At 39.2% G+C, this 27,379-nt stretch overlaps 1 long non-coding RNA gene across 1 annotated transcript in view; it reads right to left on the reverse strand.

Annotated features, from left to right (window-relative positions):
* The window catches only part of Platr21 (pluripotency associated transcript 21), a 117,513-nt gene that overhangs the window by 21,514 nt on the left and 68,620 nt on the right, over window positions 1–27,379 (reverse strand). Inside the window, exons 10-19 of the long non-coding RNA NR_045455.1 lie at window positions 25,096–25,517; window positions 23,868–23,916; window positions 23,259–23,337; window positions 22,548–22,623; window positions 22,403–22,454; window positions 17,235–17,343; window positions 16,020–16,101; window positions 13,964–14,106; window positions 13,518–13,675; window positions 5,338–5,421 (exon numbers count right to left, since the gene is read on the reverse strand). This is a non-coding gene — a long non-coding RNA (pluripotency associated transcript 21). The remainder of the gene's footprint in view (window positions 1–5,337; window positions 5,422–13,517; window positions 13,676–13,963; window positions 14,107–16,019; window positions 16,102–17,234; window positions 17,344–22,402; window positions 22,455–22,547; window positions 22,624–23,258; window positions 23,338–23,867; window positions 23,917–25,095; window positions 25,518–27,379) is intronic.

The following is a 27,379-nucleotide window of genomic DNA, read 5'->3' on the forward strand; positions in this document are numbered from 1 at the left end:
AAACAATCATACAGCCAGTTTATATACCTACAAGTGTGTCACTAGAAAGGATATTTGTCGTCAAAGATGTGTCATTAGATTCTGGACTCCAGACCTCATTTCTTAGTCATTTAAAGTCACAGGGGTTTCATGCACTCTCCAGTCTTTCAGGTATGAAAGCATGGATGAAAGAGAATAATAAAAGACTTTTTTGCCTATTGAATAGATGAAAGAGAATAATAAAATTGTGTTGGCCTGTAGAATTGTTGAGTGATTGTGAGTTTTATAGAGAAGACAGTTTAAAGTGCCTGTTAAATTGAAAAGATTCTCTATGAAATATTAAAAAAAAAAAAACCTGTAAGTGAAACAACAAAGAACAAGAAACACTGGAGATTCTCTGGAATAATGCAGCTCCTAAATGGTAAAGCTGGGATTTCAGGCTGCGCACATATTCCTAACTATCTTTCTGATTAATATGCATTAATATGGATGACCCCAATGAAAGAAAAAATATAAGATACCCAACTAAAATTTAATTTCAGACACACCTTTTTTTTAGTTTCTTTTATTGATAATTTCTTTTATTGACATATCCTCTCCTCCTTCCTCCTCAATTCATTCCATGTCCCCATACTCCGCTCTTAAACCCCAAATTCCCATCCTCTTCCTCTAAGTTGCATGCGAGCACACATATACATGCATACACATTATGTATTATATATTAATTATATTTTATATGCTATAGTATATAGTATGTATTAATTATATCCTGTACTAGGTCCAATTAGTACCGTCCATATGTATTTAAGTATAGGTATCACAATGAGGGGTCATGTCTCTGAAGAAAACTGAGTCTTCCTCCCTCAGCAGCCATGGACTGCCTATAGCTTCAACTCAGGATGGAACATTGTCCTTCCCCAGTTCATACTAGAATGTATATTGGTATATTCTTATGCAGGTAACTATATCATTGGGAGTTCATACATGCCACCTCCTTGTTGTATCCAAAAGACATTATTTCACATCAGCCTCCCTAGTTTTCTAATCATTCTTTCCCTGCTTTCAACACATTCCCTGATGCTTGGGGGAAAAGATTAACACATCTTAATGTAAGAATATCTTATCAAATGACTTTGTGTGTTTAAAATTGAAATTCAACTGGAATTCTGTAATTTTAGTTACTAAATCCAGGGCTATTACCAATAACTATCTCTTGTCATAAAATACAAAGAATGCAGTGTGTATTTTGGTTTTCTTCCCCATTTTATCCTCAAGGAAAGGAATATCAAGGTAGTTTTTTTTTCAGTGAGTAAAAGTGCTTTCATTGCATATAAGAGTACCTGATTTTCAACCTCAGATCCTATGTGAAATAGCCAAGCATGGTAGCCTGTACTTGTACTGGGGAGACAGAGCCAGGTGGGTTCTTGGGCTCACTGGTCAGTCAACCTAGCTTGCTTGGTAAAGTCCCTACCAATGAGATCCTGTCTCAAAAAACAAGGTGAATGATCCCTGAGGAATAAATGACTCTTAAGGTTGACCACTAGCCACTACATGCACATATTTGCAAGTATATGTACAAACCTGCCTCCAATACCCTGTGGATTAAAGAATGTTTAAGGTAGGTTCTTGCTGCTTTTTTTGTTTCTTATAAGAGTGTCTTTTATTTGTTTCTAAGAAATAAAACTATATTATAACTTGAATAATTATGTAGTAATAAAAACAATGAGTGTTTGCATAATGCACAGTAAGTTTCTATAGTCATAATACATGTGCCTAAATTTCATTGTATAAAAGAAATTCTAGAAAGAAATTAAAGAAGATCTCAGAAGATGGAAAGATCTCACATGCTCATAGATTGGCAGGATCAATATAGTAAAAATGGCTATCTTGCCAAAAGCAATCTACAGATTCAATGCAATCCCCATCAAAATTCCAACTCAGTTCTTCAACGAATTAGAAAGGGCAATCTGCAGATTCATCTGGAATAACAAAAAAACCTAGGATAGCAAAAACTCTTCTCAAGATAAAAGAACCTCTGGTGGAATCACCATGCCTGACCTAAAGCTGTACTACAGAGCAATTGTGATTACAAACTGCATGCTACTGGTATAGTGACAGACAAGTAGACCAATGGAATAGAATTGAAGACCCAGAAATGAACCCACATACCTATGGTCACTTGATCTTTGACAAGGGAGCAAAAAACATCCAGTGGAAAAAAGACAGCATATTCAACAAATGGTGCAGGCACAACTGGCGGTTATCATGTAGAAGAATGTGAATTGATCCATTCCTATCTCCTTGTACTAAGGTCAAATCTAAGTGGATTAAGGAACTCCACGTAAAACCAGAGACAGTGAAAGTTATAGAGGAGAAAGTAGGGAAAAGCCTCGAAGATATGGGTACAGGGGAAAAATTCCTGAATAGAACAGCAATGGCTTGTGCTGTAAGATTGAGAATTGACAAATGGGACCTCATAAAATTGCAAAGCTTCTGCAAGGCAAAAGACACCGTCAATAAGACAAAAAGGGCACCAACAGATTGGGAAAGGATCTTTACCTATCTGAAATCAGGGGACTAATACCCAATATATATAAAGAACTCAAGAAGGTGGACTCCAGAAAATCAAATAACCCCATTAAAAAATGGAGCTCAGAGCTAAACAAAGAATTCTCACCTGAGGAATACCAAATGGCTGAGAAGCACCTGAAAAACTGTTCAACATCCTTAATCATCAGGGAAATGCAAATCAAAACAAGCCTGAGATTCTACCTCACACCAGTCAGAATGGCTAAGATCAAAAATTCAGGTGACAGTAGATGCTGGCAAGGATGTGGAGAAAGAAGAACACTCCTCCATTGTTGGTGGGATTGCAAGCTTGTACAATCACTCTGGAAATCAGTCTGGCGGTGTCTTAGTTAGGGTTTTACTGCTGTGAACAGACACCATGACCAAGGCAAGTCTTATAAAAAAAAACAACATTTAATTGGGGCTGGCTTACAGGTTCAGAGGTTCAGTCCATTATCATTAAGGTGGGAGCATGGCAGTATCCAGGCAGGCATGGCACAGGAGGAGCTGAGAGTTCTATGTCTTCATCCAAAGGCTGCTAGTGGAAGACTGACTTCCAGGCAACTAGGGTGAGGATTTTATACCCACACCCACAGTGACACACCCATTCCAACCAGGTTACACCTATTCCAACAAGGCCAAACCTTCAGATGGTGCCACTCCCTGGTCCAAGGATATACAAACCATCACAGGCGGTTCCTCAGAAAATTGGACATGGTACTACCAGAGGATCCTGAAATACCTCTCCTGGGAATATATCCAGAAGATGTTCCAACCGGGAAGAAGGACACATGCTCCACTATGTTCATAGCAGCCTTATTTATAATAGCCAGAAGCTGGAAAGAACCCAGATGCCCCTCAACAGAGGAATGGATACAGAACATGTGGTACATTTACACAATGGAGTACTACTCAGCTATTAAAAAGAATGAATTTATGAAATTCCTAGGCAAATGGATGGACCTGGAGGGCATCATTCTGAGTGAGGTAACACAATCACAAAAGAACTCACACAATATATACTCACTGATAAGTGGATATTAGCCCAGAAACTTAGAATACCCAAGATATAAGATACAATTTGCTAAACGCATGAAACTCAAGAACGAAAACCAAAGTGTGGACACTTTGCCCCTTCTTAGAATTGGGAACAAAACACCCATGGAAGGAGTTACAGAGACAAAGTTTGGAGCTGAGACCATCTAGAGACTACCATATCCAGGGATCCATCCCATAATCAGCTTCCAAACGCTGACACTATTGCATACACTAGCACGATTTTGCTGAAAGAACCCAGATATAGCTGTCTCTTGTGAGACTATGCTGGGGTCTAGCAAACATAGAAGTGGATGCTCACAGTCAGCTATTGGATGGATCACAGGGACCCCAATGGAGGAGCTAGAGAAAGTACCCAAGGAGCTAAAGGGATCTGCAATCCTATAGGTGGAACAACGATATGAACTAACCAGTACCCCTCTGGAGCTCCTGTCTCTAGCTGAATATGAATCAGATGTCCTAGTCGGCCATCAGTGGAAAGAGAGGCCCATTGGTCGTGCAAACTCTATATGACTCAATACAGGGGACCACCAGGGCCAAGAAGTGGGAGTGGGTGGGTGGGTGAGTGGGTGGGGGAGCATGTGGGGGACTTTTGAGATAGCATTGGAAATGTAAATGAAATAAATACCAAAAAAATTCTAGCATATCATTGATATTAAGTACTTGCCCATGGAAAGATAATCTATAGTACATATAGATTTCATTATTGTTGAGGGACTGGCATAGCTCCTAAAATTATAAGCTCATATTTAACTTTCATATGCTCTTGTATCAAAGCACAGTGATATGCCTTATCCATTTTTTGTGACAAAATATTGAATTGAAAAAAAATTTTTAAAATTGTAGACATTCAAGGTACAAATATGCATCAATTAAAAATTACTACAGATTAACACACCCATCACCACCCACACTACCCGTAAGATCCCCAGAACATCTTCATAGCATAATTTGATGTTTTTCACCCTTTGGCCAATATTTTTTTTTCTGTTATCTCAGCCCTTATCCCTTGATAACCACACTACTAACTGTTTCTATGAGAAGAACTTTGTTATAAAAGTGAGATCGTATAATATTTAACTTTTTGTCTGTGGCTTATTTCACTTAGCTTATCGTTCCGATTGTTTGTTATGGATCTTGGTATGAAAGTGATTTTTTTGTTGTTGTTGTTTCTATTTTGAGACAGAACCTCACTAAAAGTATCTCAATATGACCTCAAATGTGTGCCACTCCTACCAAGTATACCAAGTTCAGAGACAATAGTTATGTACTACCATTCTTGTCTTCCAGGGTGATTCTTGAGTCAAGCCTAGACATTTGGAACATCATGTTAAGAGAGTCTTTAACCTATTTAGTTTCAGTAGGCAGTCACTCTATTTGGGCCTACCTGGAAGTTCTCAGGCAATGTTTGTGACCTCAATCCTCAATGTCAGATTAAGTGCTGAGAACTCTGGCCAGAGTTAGCCTGCTCACTGTGTTCTGTCTCAGCTAGATTCCCACTGGTCTTTAGAAGGTGCCTCCCATCTGTCCAATGCCATTGGATCAGAGTACATCTCCCCACTATGTCTTTGTTGTGTTTCCTGTCTGTGCAGTGCCTTTTGGCCAAAACGATGGAGCTTCCTTTGCTTATTCATTTGTCTTCTATACCCATTGGTACTTCCTGGCTATAGGAATTTCTACAACCTAGGCAGGAATGAATACACATCAGATAAAAAGAAATTCTGAGGAACTCACAGTGGTGTTGTCTTGATTTCCCTGAAATGACAACTTCATCCTTCCATTTTTGGAGTCCTTTGATGATTGATTCTTGAAATGTTCCTGTGATATTTAGAAGGAGGGGGAGGAGAAGAAAGAAAAAAGTGAACTTACACCATTTTGTCATATACTTGGAAGTCAGTTTATCTTTTCTAAAGTCATTGTAATCATACCATTTTCATTAATATTTATCTAACAATAAATACATCAGTATGCTTAGCCCAGACAAGTCTTCAGCAGTTAGTGACCCAATACAAAGCTTTCTCTTCTTTATTGTTCCTTGATTACCAAATATCCCTAAATATGACATCATTATATAAACAAATGGTCCATTATCAACAAAGATATGGGAAGAGAGAAAATCTCATTCTCATTATTAAACAAAACACATATTAAAACTATCACAAATGCCCAAATTCTAATGTTGTAAGCTTCTACCTTATTAGTTTCTTTAGCTTTGCCATCACATGGCATCACATGGCATCACATGTGCATCACATGTGAATCACTGAGTTGTGATGGAAATTCACATGCAATAGAAAGAACGTGTTAATCAGAGCCTTCTTACATGGTTGCGAATGGGTTAGGGCGGGGTCTGAAATAGATGGACTAATTTTGAGATTCTTTTCAACACCAAAATCAGTGCCTTCAGATTCTACCATGATCCTAAACAGACAGCGACTGAGTTCAGGTTTGGAGTGACTGAAAGGATGGTTAACCAGCCTTTCTTTCCCCCTAGTCCCATTGTTTATAAATCCTTTTATTTCATTCCAAGAAATGTTTTGAGTAATGATAACATGACCTGTTCTAATATTCTGAGGATGACTTTGTACTTCTTAATTTCAGTGGAAAGCTAATGTAAAACTGGTTTTTTTAATGCTCTCTGGTTGCTATGACAACTAGGTTATGCTCTAATGTCAAGAGGTAAAATCAGTTTGCAAGAATATTAAGTATCTAAAGCAACTATTTTGGTATCTATGATCACTATGAGAGACAGACAGACAGTCATAAAGAGAAAGACAAACACACAAACACAAAGAAAGACAGAGAGAGGGGGAAAAGAAAGACAGAGAGAGGGAGAGAGGGGGAGAGAGAGAGAGGGAGGGAGAGGGAAGAGGGGGGAAGAGAGAAAGAAGGAGGGGAGAGAGAGAGAGAGAGAGAGAGAGAGAGAGAGAGAGAGAGAGAGAGAGAGAATCTGTATCCACATTTACTTTTTTTTTCCTTGTTTGAGTCAGTGAAATATTGTGTTGGCAAATCTGGTTTTGATGTCTTCCCTCATGTCCCAAGCCCTGTTCTAGCCGAGTAACTTGAGAAACACTGGCCATTCATGAGAAGAGATGGATGTAAGCAGCCAAGTTGTCAGTTACTTAGCCACTTCCCCTGCTTTTATGTCCTAAAATAATCCCACACCTGTGCAGGGCGTGCCTAATTAGCCTTAGACTCTCAACACTAGACTCTGCTGCTGGACAAGGAAGACAGTTTTGGAAAGTGTAAAAGGTGTTAGGTGAAACGTCTAATTTTAAAAATGCTTGGAATAAATTTTACTGTTGGCATTATGTTTTTAAAATACCCCCAACAAAACGGGTACTACTGAGGGAAATAAAATGATAATGTAGGCCTATATTCTCCCTAAACTGTCTTATAAATCCAATGCCAAAATCATTATCAAAAGTTTCATAAACAAAGACTCAAGGAAGTGACCAAAAAAAAAAAAAAAACCTGTTTTTATATTTGAACAGAGAGCAACAATTCTGGAAAGATAAGTAGAACATGGGCTGGATGAAGGAAGATAAGGCTCATTTCAATAGGGTCTGTTTGTACAGAATTCTCTCAGCTGTGACTCCCCAATGAAGAATGTTCGTTTTGATGGTGGAAAGAGTCTATCTCTCACATGAAAGGTTAAATTTTCTGATTGCAGAAAGAAACTGCCAGCTTCAAATGCTCCTGTAGCTGCATATTTCTCAAGTGCCTTTCACTTATCCTGAAGTGGGCACAGTCTTGCGGTGTCATGGTTTACATATTTCTCAGTCACGTGATATCATAAGGAACTGTGTGTTAGTTACAATAAAGAAATTTACTTGTTGACCTGAAGCAAAAACTTCACTCAGCAATTCTTAACTTTTCAAAGATTACATAGTAAAAATAACGATTTAAAAGATGTGAATTATTAAAAAAATGGCAAAAATAAACTTGTCTGTGGACATGACTGTTAATATGGGCCCCATTCTGCTTTAATGTCATTCTCGCCTGTGTTCCATTAGTCTTTCTTTCTTTCTATCTCTTTGCCTTCTCCCTTAAGATCACTACCTCCTCAGGATCTTCTTCCACTTTTGCAGCCCACAATACACATACAAACAAATTAAGAAAGAGGGGGAGAGAGGAGAATCTTTTTTAAGATTTACAAAAAAAAAAAAAAAATGGAATTATACCTGAATCTGTTGCCTGCTTGCCTTCTTGCCTGCCTGCCTGCTGCCCGCCCGCCTGCCCGCCTGCCCGCCTGCCCGCCTGCCTGCCTGCGGATCCCATTCCTCTGACTGGGCCACCTTGTCGGGGTTCAGTTGGAGAAGATGCACCTAGCCTTGCAGAGACTTGATGTGATGGGGGGGTGGGGGAGCTGTGAGGAGGAAGGAATGGGGGAGGATTTGCAAGAGAGGTTACTGGGAGGAGAGGGGCATCTGATAATTGGTATGTAACGTGAACAAATAATGAATGAATTTTAAAGAATGGAACAGTCCTGTCATTCCATGGGTATATTTCCCTTCTCATCCAGCTGTGTACAAAAATACCTTGAGTTATATGTTCTTTATTTATACCTCTGCATATTCATGTAGATAATAACTTAGTAAAATATGACATATAATAGGATAGCAGGCATTCATATGTCTACACTTCAAAATATGCCTAACAAAATTAATTTGCAATTTATGCAATGAATGAAGTAAAGGCCAAATGTACAAACAAGAAAATGAAAGAATAAAAGATAGTAAATAATCTCATGTCAGGAATAAAATGACATTAAAAGAAGAATCTCATTAAGCTCAAAAACTCTGTATCTGCGACCAAGTGTCTTATCCAGTGCTGTGAAAATGTCATGATCACAGAAACTCATATAAAGGAAAGCATTTAATTGGGCTTGCTTATACTTTCAGAGGTTTAGTCCATTATCATCAGGTATCAGGGAGCAAGGTGGCACACAGGAAGACACTGTGGAAAAGTACTAGCTTGAAAGTCTTACATCCAGATCTGCAGGCATCAGGAAATAAAGACAGACACAGGACATGGCCTTGGGCTTTTGAAATCTCAAAGCCCACCTCTAGTGACGTGCTTCCTCCAACAAGGCCACACCCACTCCAAAAGGCCAAATCTCCTAAGACAATTCAAGAATGCCACTCTCTGATGACTAAATATTCAAAAATAAGAGCCTAGGGGGAGGGCATTTTCATGCAAAATACAGCAATAATATAGATTTTTCTATGTACACAATAAGGGTACATAGAGAATGTTCAGTGGTTGTAGGTCTATGATTGATTTGAAAGTTCTAGCTTTAATTTTTATCATGTTTTATTTTTCAGAAGAAAATAGGAATTTAAAAAGATTAAGTAATAATTTACAAATAAAACAATGAGATATTAGAAGACAAAGTTTCAAAAGTATGAATGGATAATGAATTTTTAAGAAATGTGAGTACCTGATTTAGTTACGTAAACAAAATAGTGATTGGAGTTCTCAATTCTGACATATAATAAACTTGAAGCCTGGCAAGTTCTTTCCCAAAAGGGATTCTCAAAGCTCTAGGCAAACATTACTGCACAGGTTTCAGATGTTTCAGATGTTTCAGCATTGCACTATGGAAAATACAGAATGGTATCCAACTTGTGATCATTGGTTATCACCAGTGAAGCTATTGTTTTCTATGTTCACTGGCCATTGATTTGTTATTTCCCTATTTGGAAGTAAGGAGGCACAAACAGTCCAAATTGTGTTCCCCAAGCAGACTTTGACGGATGTTACATATGCATGTAATTATCTGCAGGCAAATTAAATGCTCACAATTACAGGCTCTGATGTTCCTGCACACCAGATGTGGCTCCTCTGAGCAGGAATTGCCTTCAGTTTTTGATCCAGATACTTATTTCTACATCTCAGGTGAACCAAGGTGTCCTTTTTGTCGCCAAACCAAAGCTAGCATGGAGGCAATGTTAATATCCTGTGTGTCTTAGAGAAGTGGACTGAGAGACAGAGCAGCTGAGGAAAAGACTTACCTCCATTCTCCCCTGCAGTAGCAGAGCCATGCTTCATCCCCAACTGCCATTCTAAATTGTTCTCTGGAGGAAAAGGTTACCCAGGGAGTTGCACAACTATTAAGCACTCAGGAGAAGCTGATAGCCAGAATGGGGTTGGGGTACCCACTTCGTTTTCTCTTTACAAAGGCTGGCAAGTGCTCCACACAAGTATATACACATGATGGGAAAGTACTGTAGACTGTTTACACACAAGGTGCTGTCCAGGGTTGGCTTTTCTGTGTAACCCGCGAAGAGCATGGTGGAGCCTCCTGTGTAGTAGATACTTTTCTCAGTGATGTGAGCATATACTTGACAAACTGAAAGCATTGGCAACTGAGATATCTCTCCAGCAGTTAGTAAAAAGGAGAGACCAGGATTTGAGGAGAATGGGGAGGGAAACACTGGAGGTTGTGAGGAGGAAAGGGCAGGGACAATTATAGTCATTAAATTATAATCTCAAGAATAAAAGATTAGCCTAAGGGAGGAAAGAGATTCATCCTCCCTGAGAGTACAGCAGAATTCTACACATTATGGCAATGAGGTCACAGCAGAAGGGGCAGCGAGGTCCATGTTGCAGCATGGAAACAAAGAAATGTGCACAGCTGCCTTTTCTCTCCTCCTCCTCCTCCCCCATTCCTCCTTGTCCTCATTCTTCTCCTTAAACTTACACCCTTTTTTCTCCATCTGTATTTTTTGGTACATTTTGGCGTTACTAGACAGGGTCTTAATCTGTAGCCCCGGCTGGCCTAGAACTCACTATGAACCTTTGGCTAGCCTTGAACTCACAGCAATCCTCCCCTCGACTTGATGGCTGATAGAGTTACAAGTGTGAGCCACCAAGCATTCACACAGGGCATGTTTGCTCCTCTCTTGTTTTTAATGGGAAGGGGTAATAAAGTATCTTGTGTCAGCCAGGTAGGCAACAAAGTGTCTATGTAGCAAAGGCTGGCCTAGAACTCTCCATTCTTCTGCTTTCTTTCCCCCAATCTTTAGGATTACCACATGCTTCAAGAGGTCAACCTAATTCCCCCTAATCATTCAGACTTGGGCTACACCCAACATTTGGTGCCTTTCACACTCAAGAGTTGCTCTCCTGTCCCCCAGCCCCCAGTTAAACATCTCTCAAAATATTCTCCAGATTGACTCACTAATGCCAGAGACAACTTATAATTCAAACTGACAAAGTTATCCATCATAGTCAAGAAAGGAATATCAGGACAATTGTCTCTGCATTTTAAATCTGGGAGAAGTGGTTCTTAACTATACACTGGATATATTTGTGGACACAGATGCATGTCTACGTGAGTACTATTATTGTAAGGGTAAAATTAATACACCTCGGGAAGGAGTTTTCTGTCTTGTGACTCAGGCTATGACAATTTGTCCATCCACTGCTGCACCGATTTATGCACAGCCCAACAGTAAGCAGAGTAAACTTGATCTGTTGTGTTTGATAGGTCACTGACATGCTTCCCCTGACAAGTTAGTCAGGGGGGAGTTTAGGTTCTGGTTGGCCAGTGGTGACAAACAACAGAAGTCTCTTGTCCCAGTAATCACTGAGGCACATTCCTCAATGTCATACATTATATTTTATATTTCTTTGGCATCATTGAGTCTAGATGTAGGCTATGTCAACTAATCAGCACAAAGATGGAGCATACAAATGGTGATATAGGTTTACTACCAATCAGAGAGTATGTTGGAAGCAAATCCTTCCCAAGAATGAGTTTGAAGGGCAATAGGAGCCTATGGGCAATCCTAAACTTCTGTTTTATATACTGTCTGAAAAATCATATCTCATAAAAGGCCACAACAGAAATATTACCACTTTATTCCTCTGTGTGGTGCCTCATATCCTGACTTGGCACTGCTCCTATGACTGACAGCTCAGTAATGATTCTGACCCTGAGAAGGAATAGCATAGATCCCCCAACTTATACTCAAGCTGCCCTAATGGAGGAAACACACAGCCAGTTGGTGTTTATGTCAGCTCTTTATGAGGCTGTGCTCTGAGAACTGGATCAGATGTATTTAGAGGAGCAAAGTTTTAAACAACGAATCAATTACAGACCTACACGGAGTCAGTGATGTTATTGTGTCTGTGTGAGGCTCTGTTTGGCAATTGACTTATTAGTTTTAGGATGCAGGTGCTTGCTTCTTCTTGTGTGGGAGAGAGATTCTGGCAGCTCCTGCTGAAAGCAGCCTGAAAAGGCTGAGTCACCCATCAGTGTTTTCCTTTGCTCGATTTTCTGAGTTAAGGTGAGAGGACCGCAATGCTCAGGAGCCTCTGAGGGTCTGCTTTCATAAATCAGAAGTCTCTGAGCAAATATTTAAAGATGTGTCATGAGGCTGTTGTGGATGCAGTGGTGCACTATTTGCCTAGCATGTGTGTGACCCTTGATTCATTCCTCATTAATGAATAATACAACTAAACTGAATCATAAGTCACAGATATTACTGTAGGCATAATAATCCTTATGGCAAGTTATGAAACACATTTTAATTAGTGGTAGAAACCAGAAGCTGGCACACTTTCCAGTTTTGCAGCAGGTAGGACTTATTCTTTGCTTTGAAAATGATATAGTCTCTTCCCTATTTGCTCAGCTTTGCCATAATACCTGATGCAACAGCCAAAGCCGTTAAGAAAAAAGATTAAAAAAAATTATTGTCACTGGGCTCCAATACACTTGGCTAGGAAAAAACACGCGGAAGCCAGACAACACTCTGTTTATCATTTATTGAGCATTATTGTAAAATATTATGTGCCCAAATATTTGGAAAATTCTTGTGTTAACAGTCTGTTTCCCAATACGTTATGATTTATCAGTTTGAAAACCTAAGTTCTTATAAAAAAGACATCATGCTGTGATTTTTTTTCAGGCTTAATTGAGTTCTGTGTGTGACTTTCCTAAGCTCGTGGTATAGAGCACAGGTTTCCTAGCAGATGTTCCTCCAGGTCAGCAGATATTCTCGTTGATGGTGTTAAGAACTCATTGTTCCCTTGTCTATGTAAAAAGTATGCTTAATGAGAACCAGATGGTTCTCTGAAGAAAAAGGTCATCTGATGGATCAACTCAGCATTGCTCAGATGTATTGCTGCTATGGCTGCCCCCCACATCACCCTCTCTACTTGACCCCTGGCTCTTTCAGTTTGCTCAATGATAATGTCACTGGGCAATTGAGCCCTAACAGAGAAAGAGACTACAGTTCCGTATCTGCTTTTCCTTACTGGCACCACCCCACCTCTGACAAAAGTATTTTTCATGGTGGTGCCCATAAGAACAGGAAAGATGGGAGGATGCTGAGACAGAACTTAGCCTCTCAGATAATCCCGTATGAGATCCCAAGGCTCACTAACAGCCAATCATGCTTCGTCAGGGAGAAGGTGGTGAGAGCATCTATCCTCATCCCTTTATATGTTGCTTCAGGTCTAGCAGACCCCTTGTCTGTTGTTTGTTTCTAGGACTTTGGATCTCTTCTTTCTCTGGAGAGTCACTGTAAACCCCAGGCCTTCCCTCTACCTTTCTCATTCAAATGCAATCCATTCCTTCATGGACCTCTTCTCTAAGTAAATGGATTATGTCACTTCACTGAAGTTTGGAAATTTTCCCCAAGAGTTTTTATCCATTTCCTTCAACTGCATCTAAGTTGTCCAAGACTTGGTGTTTCATTGAACAGACACCTAACGTCAACCTCCCCAGCACATGTGTGTTTCTGACTCCATCAGCCTTTGCTGTTTACTACGATGACTTCTGTGGTCTGTGACAGGCAGCTCCCATAGTTCTGAGGAATATTACTGTACCACCCTGTCCTCTGATATCTCCTTCTTCTATTCTCTCCCTTTCCATTTCTTGGGATCCAATTTCACATCTTTACCTTTCTGTTGTGCCAGCAGGTCTTTGGGGCCTGTCTCCGAGAACTTTCTCTTAGAGAAGCACTGCCGTTGCCTTTCTTTCCTGTCTCTGAGCCACACAACAATAGAGTTCATTTCAGCCAATGGAGCCATGTGGTTACTGTAGGTATGCTTTGATTTTCTAAAAAAAAAAATCTTTGTTTGTAAAATCTATGATGTGCCAGGTTGGGGTGATCCCAGGGGCATCTCCCCCTTCTCAGAGGACAAGGGTAGGGGGAAGGGGTTGTGTGAGGGGGAGACTTGGACAGGAGAGCTATGATAGGTATGTAAAGTGAATAAATAAGTTTTCTAAACAAAATACATGGGATTTTATAACATCTCTGCATGTGTTTTAGAAACTTGTGCTTAATTGGTCTACTATCACCGAAGCTCTGCTTGTATATTTTCCTGGTGTTATAACCCAGCTTACCTTGGCTTATGTCCATGTGTTTTTACATTGGGAACTCGGGCAGCCACTGTAGAAACCAGTTTGGAGGATTCAAATAAAAGGGAGGGGGATAGGCATCCTACTCCACAGATGTTTCCTTGGCTACATTTGTTGCCACTCATAACCTATAGAAAATGCAAACATCCTAATCCTCTTTTAACTGAATAAGGGATAATGAAAATATTGCACATATGCAAAAAGGAATTCTATTTGACTGTAAATAAAAAAATGAAAGCATTCAATTTTCACATAAATGGGTGGAACTAGAATACATTCATACTAAGTGAATTAAAACAGACACAGAAAGAAAAATGTCACCTTTTCTCCCTTATTTGTAGAGTCATGAAAGTAGAAAGGGACCATGGAAGGAGGTGTGTTTAAGGAGCTCTTCAGAAAGAGATAGTGCAACACAGGCTTTATAAAAGAAGACATGGGGAAAGTGGAGAGGACATAAACTAGAGAGACGGGAGGAAGGCAATATGAAGGGAAATGGAGAAAAGAAAAATATACGACACTAAGGATGTTTTTTAAAAAATATAGAAAACATATTATTTTGTAATACATAGATGTAGTTTAATTAGAGATATGCCCCCACAGGATGATAATGCCCTCCAAAGACTCATAGATTATCTAAAAGAACATCCCCGGGGCTAGACATAAGAAACATACTTTCCTTCTAGTTCTTGCTCAGCAGAGTCCAAGAAACTCCCAACATGATATAAGCTGCTGGTGCCTCCCAGAACCTGAAAATCAGAACCTATTGCTGAGGACACCCGGTACTTCAGACACAGCAAGAGTCAAGCTGGAATTGACTAGAAGGCTCCTTTCTACAGACCAGCTCTCCCAGTATCCAAAGATACTATGTAAGTTGCAAACGGAAAAGCAAGCAACTTAATATTCCCACACAGCTGTAACACCTATAAACTACAAGAAGGATGATGAGCCCAGCAAGATATCCTGAATGGTGCCATCATGATATATTGACTTTGTGTGTAAGCAAAAGCTGCTAAATTGAATTTAAGGCCTATTTGATAGGAGAAAAATTCATGCTTGGGATTGTAAATCTTGCCAGCTACCCAAGAGCAGTAAGGTCATAGATCTTGAAGGAGAACTACTGTTAGCATTTTCCTAAGCCAATATAATTTCTAGCTGTATTCTAAATACTCACCTTTATACAACAAATAAATGGAATTCTCGCTCCTCACCAAACAAGCATCTTTTTGTGTCGGGAAAAGAGACCATTGCAGAGACCTTGTCTAGAACTTGTTCAAATGGAACCAACTGACCAAACTGGAACTTGTCAAAAATGCAAGAATAAGTGATTGTGGGGTGCTCAGCACCCCATAACACAACTCTGACATCTAAAGCTCCAGGAAAATGGCAGGCCTCATCTGTCCTAGGTAAGCTCTCTGCCACAGAGTTACATATCTAGTCCCATTTTATAATTTTATTATTTATTTGATCATTTTATTAATTTTTTTTTAAAAATGATATAGAGTCTCAAGGATGGACCATCTAGAGACTGCCATATCCAGGGATCCATCCCATAATCAGCCTCCAAATGCTGACACCATTGCATACACTAGCAAGATTTTGCTGAAAGGACCCTGATATAGCTGTCTCTTGTGAGACTAGGCCGGTGCCTAGCAAACACAGAAGTGGATGCTCACAGTCAGCTATTGGATGGATCACAGGGCCCCCAATGGAGGAGCTAGAGAAAGTACCCAAGGAGCTGAAGGGATCTGCAATCCTATAGATGGAACAACAATATGAACTAACCAGTACCCCGGAGCTCTTGACTCTAGCTGCATATGTATCAGAAGATGGCCTAGTCGGCCATCACTGGAAAGAGAGGCCCATTGGACTTGCAAACTTTATATGCCCCAGTACAGGGGAACCCCAGGGCCAAGAAGTGGGAGTGGGTGGGTAGGGGAGTGGGGGGGGGAGGGTATGGGGGACTTTTGGGATAGCATTTGAAATGTAAATGAGGAAAATACCTAATAAAAAATATATTTAAAAAATTGAGATAGAGTCTCACCAAGTTGTCGAAACTGGCCCCAACTTTGCTATCCTCCATCAGCCTCTGGTACAGCTTGCATTTCATATGAGCACCATCATTCCTGGTTAAACATGAGATCCAACACTGGTGACTATATTCTATGACTATTGCTTATTTACAATTCTTTTAAAGTTTCTATTTCCAGTATAAATGGTGTTTTCATCTTTAGTAATTTACTTATTTAATGATTAAGTAAAAATGTAAAACTATGTTTAATATTTTTATTAAAAAATAACTTCATTAATCATTGTAAGCTCAGAAATCAAAGAGATTCCCTATAAATAATTGAGTCTACATGTCTCCAGATTTCAATTCTAAGTGTTTACACAAAAATATCAGAGGCACCAAAAATTGTACATGATATTTAATATTTGCTAATATTAACATTTAATTTCATTTTCCCCAGTAAGTTTAATATATATGCATATTATGGTTATAGCCTGATTTTTAAAAGCAACGTGTGTTTGAAACACAAAGAAAGTATGCTAAACAATATAATTTTGCTATTCACTCACAATAGTAAATATAATTTTACAGATAGTTTTGCTTTTATATTCTGTACTAGTAGGAATACCTCTTTGCCTCCTCTAAATAAGCAGAGAAATAGATATTGATGATAGAAAGTGACCTAAAGATATACAGATACTTATCATATTTCCACAATATTATCAATACTATGTTAATCAACACTGTATTAAATATTACTATATTAATCAATACTATATTAGCTAATATCAATAGTATATTAACAACACCATGTGTCCTAATTTTGTTTTGCATTGCTGCAATAAAATTCCCTGGGACAAAAGCAATGTAGTATATAGTCCATTACGTCAGCAAAGTCGCAGCAACAAAAGATTGAGGGAAATGGTCACATGAAATTATATCCTCAGTATAGAGAAAAGAGCAACTGATGCATGTGTGCTCACTTTCTTCCTTCTGTACAGTCCAGGACCCAAACCCAAGGAATGATATAGGATTTTAGGCTTCTTAGGTTTTAGGCTGAAACTTCTCATATCAATTGAAGTATTTAAGACGGTCCCTTGAAGACATACCCACAGGCCAACCTGTTCACAGAGACTTTCTTCCAAGGCACTTCTACATTCTGTCAGGTTCATAAAACTATCATTTTCCAGCCTCCACAGTCCCTTTGACTTTATTGCTTTCAATACCTATGCAGGGTTTTATACTTACACTTGAAATTTTGGAATTAGGAGCCACAGATGAGAGCAAATGTGATCCTTGTCTTTCTGAATCTGGATTATCTCACTCAATGTGATCTCTTCTAATTCCACCCATTTATCTAAAAATTCAAAACATTATTCTTAAATAAAGGAAGCGTAAGAATAAAAAAAAACTAACAATAACCATAAGACATTCAATTGCTCCAAAGATCATGTTCATAAAAACACTTTGAATATGCGTCTAGAATCAACTCAAACAGTATCTATAAAATGGAATTATTGTCCACCCTGAAATCCAGAGCATCATAATCAATAGTAGACCATAAAGCAATAGATTCAAATCATGTGTAGTAGTTCACGTCTATAAGCCTGGCACTTGGGAACCTGACAAGGAGCACTTACTATCTTGAGTTCAAGGCCAACCTGCATAACATAGTGAATTCTAGGCCAGCCTAGGACACACTGAGACATTATCTCAAAACACCAAAAGTATTTATTAATACCTCTTTCAAATTAAGTACTTTTCAGGTTAAAGTTCTTGCTTAACTTCTGGTATATGACATTTACTCACTAATTGAAGAATGAAAAAGTCAGGTAATTATGTAGAAAGTATTTTGTTTTTCCAGGTATCAGCCACAGTTTCTGGAGAAATGGTTTTAGCTCAAAGTTGTGAGCCCCTTTCCCAAGTGATGACTTCCATTACTCCCCAGTTGTGGAAGGTAAATCCCCATTGCTCAAGACACCATGAAACAGCGTCCACAAGCGTCAAAGCTGGAACTGACCTGAATTCCACCTGCCTGAGAACTAGACTTCATGATACCAGAAGGTTCCATGCAAGTTTCCAAAGGAAGGAAGAACTCATCAGTCCTTCCCAGCTATGACGCCTATGAACTAAATCAACGACCAGCATGGCACAAAGGATACAGTCCTGGCAGTAGCCAACAGCTCCCTAATTTGACTTAAGACCCACTTAATAAGAGAGCCATCATGCCTGGGACTGGAAACCTAGCTAACTACTCGAGGCTAGTGAAACCATGGTTATTGGAGGAGAATCTACCACTTCTAATTTACTAAACCTGCAACAACCTATAAACATGTGTCCTTATGCCCACAACCAATCAAAATGCACAAATGTGCAGCACAGTCCCTATAGGAAGAAAAGAAGGGAAGACTGTAAGAGCTACGTGGTCACAGAGTTTGCTATGAGACTGTGTCTCCTAGTAATGTCAGAAACTATACCCATAAACTCTTATCAACGCAATTGTCCAGAAATGAGGTGAACACAGACAGCACCAATGGACATGCCAAACTGAATGCGGAAAAAGCCACCAGGCCTCAGCCTTACACAAAGAACTATAAGCAGTAGAGGAATGCTGGGAAAAGGACTTTTGCTTTTCCTCAGAGAAGAGCACACCAATTGGTTGTTCACTTCCAAATGATCAGCCCTGAAACACACACACACACACACACACACACACACACACACACACACACACACACACACATATAAACAATACGTGAAGTGTACAAGTAGCTATACTTTGGAATAGATATAGACAGACAAATGAACAGACAGACAGATGACAGAGAGACAGACAGATGATAGACAAACAGAAATACATCCACTAACAGTTTTTTTAAAAGCCATGAATTTTAAGGACAATAAAAAGAAGTATATGGGAGGGTTTGGAGAGAGGAAAGATGAGGGAGAAGTATTATAATTATATAAGCTCAAAAGTAAAAAAACTTTTAAAATATCATATTTTTTATATAAACCTTGTCACAACATCCTCCTGAAAAAAAAATTTCATTTTTCCACCTTTAACCCCAATACACTTTCTCTACAATTACTAGCTTTTTATTACAGCTTCTTTTAAGCTCTTGGCTTTATGACTTCAAAATCTCTAAAAGGTATTTTTAAAATGAGTCAGAAGTATCCTTTATTAAAATAAAATTGGTTTACAAAATTGCTTTTATAAAGAAAATACATCTTTAATTATTCTTGCACAATTGCATCTCCAGATTCATTTTAGCATAAATCTTCATGATCTTAAGACTGACTAGTTTAGCCATGAATTTGTCAAAAAATTGGGTAGTAATATGCATTACACATATAATACACACACACACACACACACACACACACACACACACACACACACACATATATATAGTTTTATTTATGTCCCTGATAAAAGATATATCTTCAGAGAAGTCTTTCCTACTATTGAAGCAATGCTTCTGTACAGAGTATTTAAGTGACAATTCATAGAACTGGCATCAGCTTTATAACTGAGAATTACTTTAAAAATTTGTTTCATTCCTGAGAATCTCTGAAGTCTCTTACTTCTGCCAGATCTCTGGTGCATTTTGGAGGGTCCCTCCCAACCTCCTATTTCCTGAAATTGCCTGTTTCCATTTTTTTTTCTGCTGGCCCTCAGGGCTTCAGTTCTTTTCCCTCACCCAATACCAGATCAGGTTCCCCTCTCACCCCTACTCCCCCCCCCCCCACACACAGAGTCCACTTTCCCTCCCAGGTTCTTCCCTCCCTCCCCACTTGTGATTGTTTTCTTCTCTCTCCCAAGTAGGACTGAGGCATCCTCCCTTGGGCACTTCAGCTTGTTGACCTTTTTGAGTTCTGTGGACTACATCTTGGGTATTCCGTACAGGTTTTGTTTTGTTTTGTTTTGTTTTGTTTTGTTTTTTGTTTTGGCTAATATCCACTTATTAGTGAGTACATACCATGCATGTCCTTTTGGGTCTGAGTTACCTCACTCAGGATGATATTTTCTAGTTCCATCCATTTCCTGCAAAACTCCGGATGTCCTCATACATAATAGCTGAGTAGTATTCCATTGTGTAAATGAACCACATTTTCTGTATCCATTCTTCTGTCGTGGGACATCTGGGTTGTTTCCAGCTTCTGGCTATCACAGATAAGGCTGCTATGAACATAGTGGAGCACATGCTCCTGTGGCATGGTGGGGCATCTTTTGGGTATATGCCCAAGAGTAGTATAGCTGGGTATTCAAGTAGATCTATTTCCAATTGTCTGAGGAACCACCAGATTGATTTCCAGAGTGGTAGTACCAGTTTGCAATCCCACCAGCAATAGAGGCATGTTCCTCTTTTTCCAAATCCTCACTAACATGTGCTGTCACCTGAGTGAACAAAAAATGCCCTACCATATACCACCGGGGCACGTGTTCCACTATGTTCATCGCAGCCTTATCTGTGATAGCCAGAAGCTGGAAACAACCCAGATGTCCCACAAAGGAAGAATGAATACACAATGGATACACTACTCGGCTATTAAGAAAGAGGATATCATAAGTTTTGCATGCAAATGGATAGAACCAGAAAATATCATCCTGTTTGAGGTAACTCAGGCCTAAAACATACATGGTATATACTAACTAATAAGTGGATATTAGTCAAAAAAGAACAGAATACCCAGGATACTATCTACAGAACTCAGGAAGGTTAACAATCAGAAGGGTCCGAGTGAAGATGCCTCAATCCCTCTTGGGAAGTAGAAGAAAGCAATCATGGGGTCAGAGGGAGGGAGGAACCTGGGTAGGAGAGGGGACAGGGAGTATAAAGGGGGAATGTAATCAGGTAATGGGAAGGGGAAACAGGACTGAAGCCCTGTGGGCCAGCAGAAAGAATGAAAACAGGCAACCTTGGGAGGTAGTAGGTGGGGGGACCCTCTAGAGTGTACCAGAGACCTGGGAGGTTAGAGACTCTCAGGACTCAAAGGGAGGGACCTTAGATGGAAGGCCCTACAGTGGGGAGAGGGAACTTGTAGAGTCCACCTCCAGTAAGAAGACAGGGCATCAGTTGGAGAGATGGGGTTTGTCATGGTTTGACTATGCTTGGCCCAGGGAGTGGCAGTATTTGGAGGTGTTGCCTTGTTGGACAAGGCGTGTCACTGTGGGCATGGGCTTTAAGACCTTCATCCTAGCTGTCTGGAAGTCAATATTGTGCTAGCAGCCTTCAGATGAAGACATAGAACTCTCAGCTCCTCCTGCACCATGCCTGCCTGGATGCTGCCATGTTCCCACCTTGATGATAATGGACTGAAACTCTGAACCTGTAAGCCAGCCCCAATTAAATGCTGTCCTTATAAGAGTTGCTTTGGTCATGACATCTGTTCACAGCAGTAAAACTCTAATTAAGATAGGGTTGCCACCCCACAGTCAAAACTCTGACCCAAAATTGTTCCAGTCTAAAAGAACTGCAGGAACAAAAATGGAGAAGAGACTGAGAGAAAGGAGGTCCAGTGACAAGTTCAAAGTGGGATCCTGCTGGAGGGGAGACCCCAAGGCCTGACACTATTACTGATGCCATGGTGTGTTTACAGACAGGAGCTTAGCATGGCTGCCCGTTGAGAAGCCCAAAAAGCAGCTGAAAGAGTCAGATGCAGATACTTACACACAACCAATGAACAGAAGCTGCTGACCCCTGTGATTGAATTAGGGAAAAGCTCGAAGAAGCTGAGGAGGAGGGCAATCCCATAGGAAGACCAGCAGTCTCAATTAACCTGGACCCCTAAGATCTCTCAGATGCTGAGCCACCAACCAGGCAGCATAGATTAGCTGATATGAGACCCCTGACACATATACTGCAGAGGATTTCCGGGTCTGGACTCAGTCAGAGAAGATGCATCTAACCCTTGAGAGACCTGAGGGCTCAGGGAGTTAGAAGATCAAGTGGGGTGGGGCTAGGGGGTGGAGACATTCTCTTGGAGATGGGGGAGGAGTTATGGGATGAGAAACAGAGGGAAGACCAGGAGGGGAATAAGGACTGTGCTGTAAAAAGAAAAGATTAGAGAATAAAAATAAAAGTTTGTTTCTCACTTTCCCAAATTATATCATATAACCATAAAAGTACATTTTCAAATGACCAAATTCTCAGTACTCAGTTGCTAAATTGTACAATTTTTCTAAACTGGTTGAGTCCTAAAACCTGTTCTTTGAGTGGACAATTGCAAAGACTGTCTCTGACTTAGAAAAGGAAAGGCAGAGTACTTCGGACCACTATTTCACAATTTACCTTTAGGCCGTTTGTTTTTTTGAATTATACTGGATAATCTCCATTTCACAGGCCAATACTCTATCACACTTGGACTTATTTATCCAGTCTTAAAGGCCAACATTCTTTCAAAGGTATTCTTACCTTCTGATCCTAAGTACTTTGTGAGAGTGGCAGTATCCAATATCACTTGTAACTGTAATAATTACACAGGCAGGGGCTTAGCAGTTAAGAGCTGCTCTTCTCGAGGACCCAAATTTCATTCTTAGCAACACCAACAGAAGCTTACAACTGCCTGTAACTCCAGCTCAAGGGGAGCTAGCCTCTTCTTCTGGATTTTGAGTCATCTGCACAAACATAGACACCTGCACATAAATAAAAATAAAATTAAATCTTGTTTTAAAAGCACACACAGTACTTTGGATTAAAAGGTAATAGTGACTGATATTTCCAGTAGTGAGATCTCTACAGTTACTAACATTCAGGTGACTAACGTTAAGACAGAAACGGCATGTTTCTTGTTACTTGGGTTACTTGTGCTGTTGTGATAAACTCTAATTTAATAAATCGTTGTATTGTAATTTATCATAAGAACAATGGATTAGATACAACAACCTGTTATGCACAAGACGGACTGAACTGTCTCTATTCTAAACCAACATGAAGTTATTTATCCATTTCAAAGACTAATGTGGTTCTTAGTATACTGAAAGAGAAAAATGACGCTTTAAAAACTCAAAAACTCAAGTTAGGCTACAATGTAATACACACAATGCAGATTATATACTGGTCAGCTCTGAAATCATACACATTCAAGCAACATCATATGGACTGACCACATATTTATATAGGATATATATATATATATCTCCTATATGCATGTGTGTACTTATAAAAACAATTAAAAAGAAAGAGATGAAATCAAGGGGATACATGTGAGGGATTGAAGGAAGGGAAAGAAGAAAATTCTGATATAATATGCTAGGCATGGGGTACATGCCTTTAATCCCAGCACTAGTGAGACAGAGTCAGGCAGATCTCTGTGAATTCCAGGTTTGCTTGATCTGCATAGGGAGATCCTGTTGTATAATAAAAGACACATATGAAAAACAATGGTATATATGGTTAATTCAACATAAAAATGTCAGTGTCCTGAAGAGTACAGAAATATGATCGCATAGATGCATAGTAAGCATGAAGAGAGCAAATATGGAAGTGGATGGTGAAACAGGCATGATTTAACCCTCAATATTATGAAGGGAAATGCATTTGCATATGTGTATGCATTTATTATAAGATACTTTCAGGAAATATAAAACGCCAGATGTAAATTTATAAAGGTAGAGTTATGGAAAAAAGATATCACACAAAAGGGCATATTTGAAAAGTTGTTATATTAATAATTCACATTGATCACAGATTGTGCACCTAATTACACAAGTAATATGCAAATTAGTGCCAGGAGAGAGCCTAGAGAAGCAGAACTTTAAAGGAAGGCAGTAATGCACAATAGAACGTGGACTATTCCAGATGTGCTAACCAAATTTGTAACCAATTGTAACTTTCACTCACATAAAAGACGAAATACATGCCTCCTACATATACATACCTGTAAACACAAGAGAAAAACTCCTACAAATCAAAGTCTGATGAAAAACCTGGACAAATTCAAAATCAGACATGATTACACATCTTCCTTTTTTGGAAAAAGTCATTAAAAGCTAAATATTATTATTTTGAGTCTTTTGAAACCTCAAAGCCTGTTCCCAGTGGCACACTTCCTCCAACATGGCCACACCTCCTAATCCTTTTATGTATGTGCCATATGCATATAATTTCATATATATATATATATATATATATATACACATATATATACACACACACATACACACACACATATATATATATACATATATACCTATATATGCATTATATATAATCTTAGGTACATCTAATATAAAAGTGGTACCCTATGTCATTTTCAACCATCTTTAGCTGTTACTAATCCCTCCTCTCTCACTCTTTTTCTGTTTTGCCAGCCTTCTTCCTTCCCCAGTTAGAGCTCTACTCCCTCCTCACTCCCTAGTTAAAGCTCTCCTCTATACTCCATCCCCACTTAAAGCCCCCATATACTACATCTTGTCCTACTCTACATGTTCATTGACCTACTCAGCTACGTTCATTGGTACTCTAGTCAAAATAGCTAGAAAAGAATAACAATTTAAATGCCCTTCAATTGGTGGGAGAATAATGAAACTGCGGAATTCTACTCAACTGTAAAGAACACTGAAATAATGAAGTTTTCAGGTAAATAGATGGAAATCAAACATATATATAACACTAAGAGAGGTAGCTCAGACTGAGAAAGAACAATGCCACATATTCTCTCTTTTTTTGGAATTTTAGCTTTTATAGATGTTAGTATGTAAGCGTGAGCAACAGCAGAAACCGGCAAACTAAAAATGGACCACAGGGAGTAGAGAGCTCTAGAGTTGGGGAAACAGCAGGACATAGGAACTTTGAGATTTCTTAAGGAATTCACAAAATAATACTCTCATATGGTAGGAGTTATCTGAGGACATAGAAACACAAAAGATGACAGGTGACTCATAACTTCAGACTCTCTGCAGTATAAACTTGCCTTCCATATAGACATAAACACACACACACATACAGAGAGAGAGAGAGAGCACTCATTAGGTCATATTTTTGTTGTTTATCCTTTCTAGCCTATAAACAGCTTTGTTAAACCTTTCTGTCTTGAGTATAAAGTTGGCATATCCTAGTTGCCATAGAAACCAGAATTTCATTAAAATTTCTCCCTTTGGTGTTACCTTTCCAAGGACAGCAGGAAATGCACATAAATCCTCATCTTACTGGAGTCCTAAGCACAAGGTCGGCCCCTGAGTTCAAACGCTCGCCTGCTTTTATAAAAAAGGACAATATAGAGAAAGAAACAGGAAAAACAGATTTTTGTTCTAGAGTTTTGAAAGAACTGGGGACAGAGACATTTTCAGTCTTACTATACCTTGCCTGAAGCAGTGTTAAATTTGCTATAATTTATAGAAAAACCAAGGACATGAAATACGCACCTATAGCTTTAGCTTACCAGAGAGAAATGGCAAGTCTTTCTCCAGGGAGAACAGGTACCTCTCTGGCACCAAGCTGGAGGACCTGGGTATCAGACAAGGGACCTACATGGTGGGAAGATAGAAACCTACCGCATCATGTTGACTTCTGGCTTTCACACGCTCACCTGTGCACACAAAGAAACAAAAAATATGAAGATTAAATGTGTGGACCTCAGAAGAAGAAAAAACAACAACTACTTTTGCCAGGGCCAGAGAAAGTTGAGCGTGCAATACAACAGATGTCCCTCTGAAGGTTTGTGAGGACAAAATGGTTGCTGAGAACATAAACAAGCCCGACAAAGTACATGGTGCTCTTGAGTAATAAAGAGGTGAAACTGAGCATATCATACTTGGAAATCTGTTCAACTAGTTATATTGAAAACATGCCATCATTGAATCATGTTTTTAGAACTTGTATTTCTAAAACTACATTAAAATCTTCAGGAAAAAAAACTCAGTAGGTCTGCAGAGATACAGAGTACACAGCACAGAGAATTTGTTATACACAGTCACTCACGTTAGGGACATACTGTGATGCAGCCCCTTCTGCTACATAGGAGCTAAGACGCCATTCCTATGTGGGCAGTCCTATACAGGAATAGGAAAATAAACGGTTTTCGAGAGCAGTGGCACACAGTTCTGTTTTGGACTGTTTACCTGCGTTAACAACTCCCTGTTTGTATTTTAGCTACAAAGATAATGCCACTAGACCCTGACATGGAAAGTTAAACAGAAAATCAACTCTCATATGATTTTCTCTGAACCAACTCTAACACAGTATTCTTCCCACCAACGGGCATGTGAATTACGAAGCACAGCAAGCTTCACATGGATGCCACCGAAGGTCATATTGGAATAGATATATAGCTATATGAAATCAATAGGAATGGGTGGTTCTTAGAGCAAATCACATGAATCAACATGAGTTTTTCCAGTTTAAGGAAGGTATAGTTATCCTCTCCATATTCAAGAGATCAAGAGCTTCTGGACAAAAATATGCAGGTCTGAGTCTGTCAAGTGCTGCTCATAAGCTCTGTGATTTTAAATGGCTGAGAAAATGTCATAATCCAATAAGCTAAACTGAGTCACAATGGCATGAATGAATGAATGAATGAATATTAACCATAAGTACTTTTTCTGAAAACATAATTTTTTTGGATTGAATTATATAGATTTAAGTTATTAAGTTATTATTCTGAGTGAAATAACATTATCTTAAAATATATGCAGATAGGAGTTACCTAAGTAAAAACTGTTGGGATTCTTCACATCAAAATACTTTAAAACAAACAAAAAAACTGATACAGAATTCAGGAAGGTAGCCACAAGGCTGTGTCAAAGTGTACATGAGCTGATCTTCCAAAGAGCAACTACTGCTTAACATTTCTTTTGGGAAAAATACAGTAATAGATCGGACATTTCTGTACAATAATAATACACATAATCCACACAGTAATAAATCAAAGTGAGAAGTACAGGCAGAGCTTCCAGGTGACAAAAGCCACCACCAAGGACAGTTCACAGTCACATCCTTGAGACTTGGAGGATCTATACTGCTCACCTAAACAGACTAATGCAGGTATATGTATCACCATATCTGTGTGGTGATTTTCCTAGACATAAGAGTTTGAACTATATTCTATACTTGAATTACTTTGCTCATGAAGCTTCACATCATTGAAGGTCACTGCATAGTGCTCTATTTCGTGTGTTAGAGGCTGTACTCCCTTCCATTGTTTGCATGCATATGTGTATGTTCCCGCTATATACCCCATATTGTATTGTGAGCATCCTTTTAAAAACCTGCTTTCTGAGGGTTTGCAGGAATATATAAAAGGGCCACTTATTTAACTTGAAAGCAGAGATAAATCATGGAATATTCTACAGACAGATGTTCTGTAATAACCAATGGATTACAAGGCTGGTCTGTGTCTGTGTGCGCCTATGTTGATGTTTGAACATAAAATGTTCCCAAAACTCAGATATG

The sequence above is a fragment of the Mus musculus genome, chromosome X (genome assembly GCF_000001635.26).
Source record: "Mus musculus strain C57BL/6J chromosome X, GRCm38.p6 C57BL/6J".
NCBI lineage: Eukaryota > Metazoa > Chordata > Mammalia > Rodentia > Muridae > Mus > Mus musculus.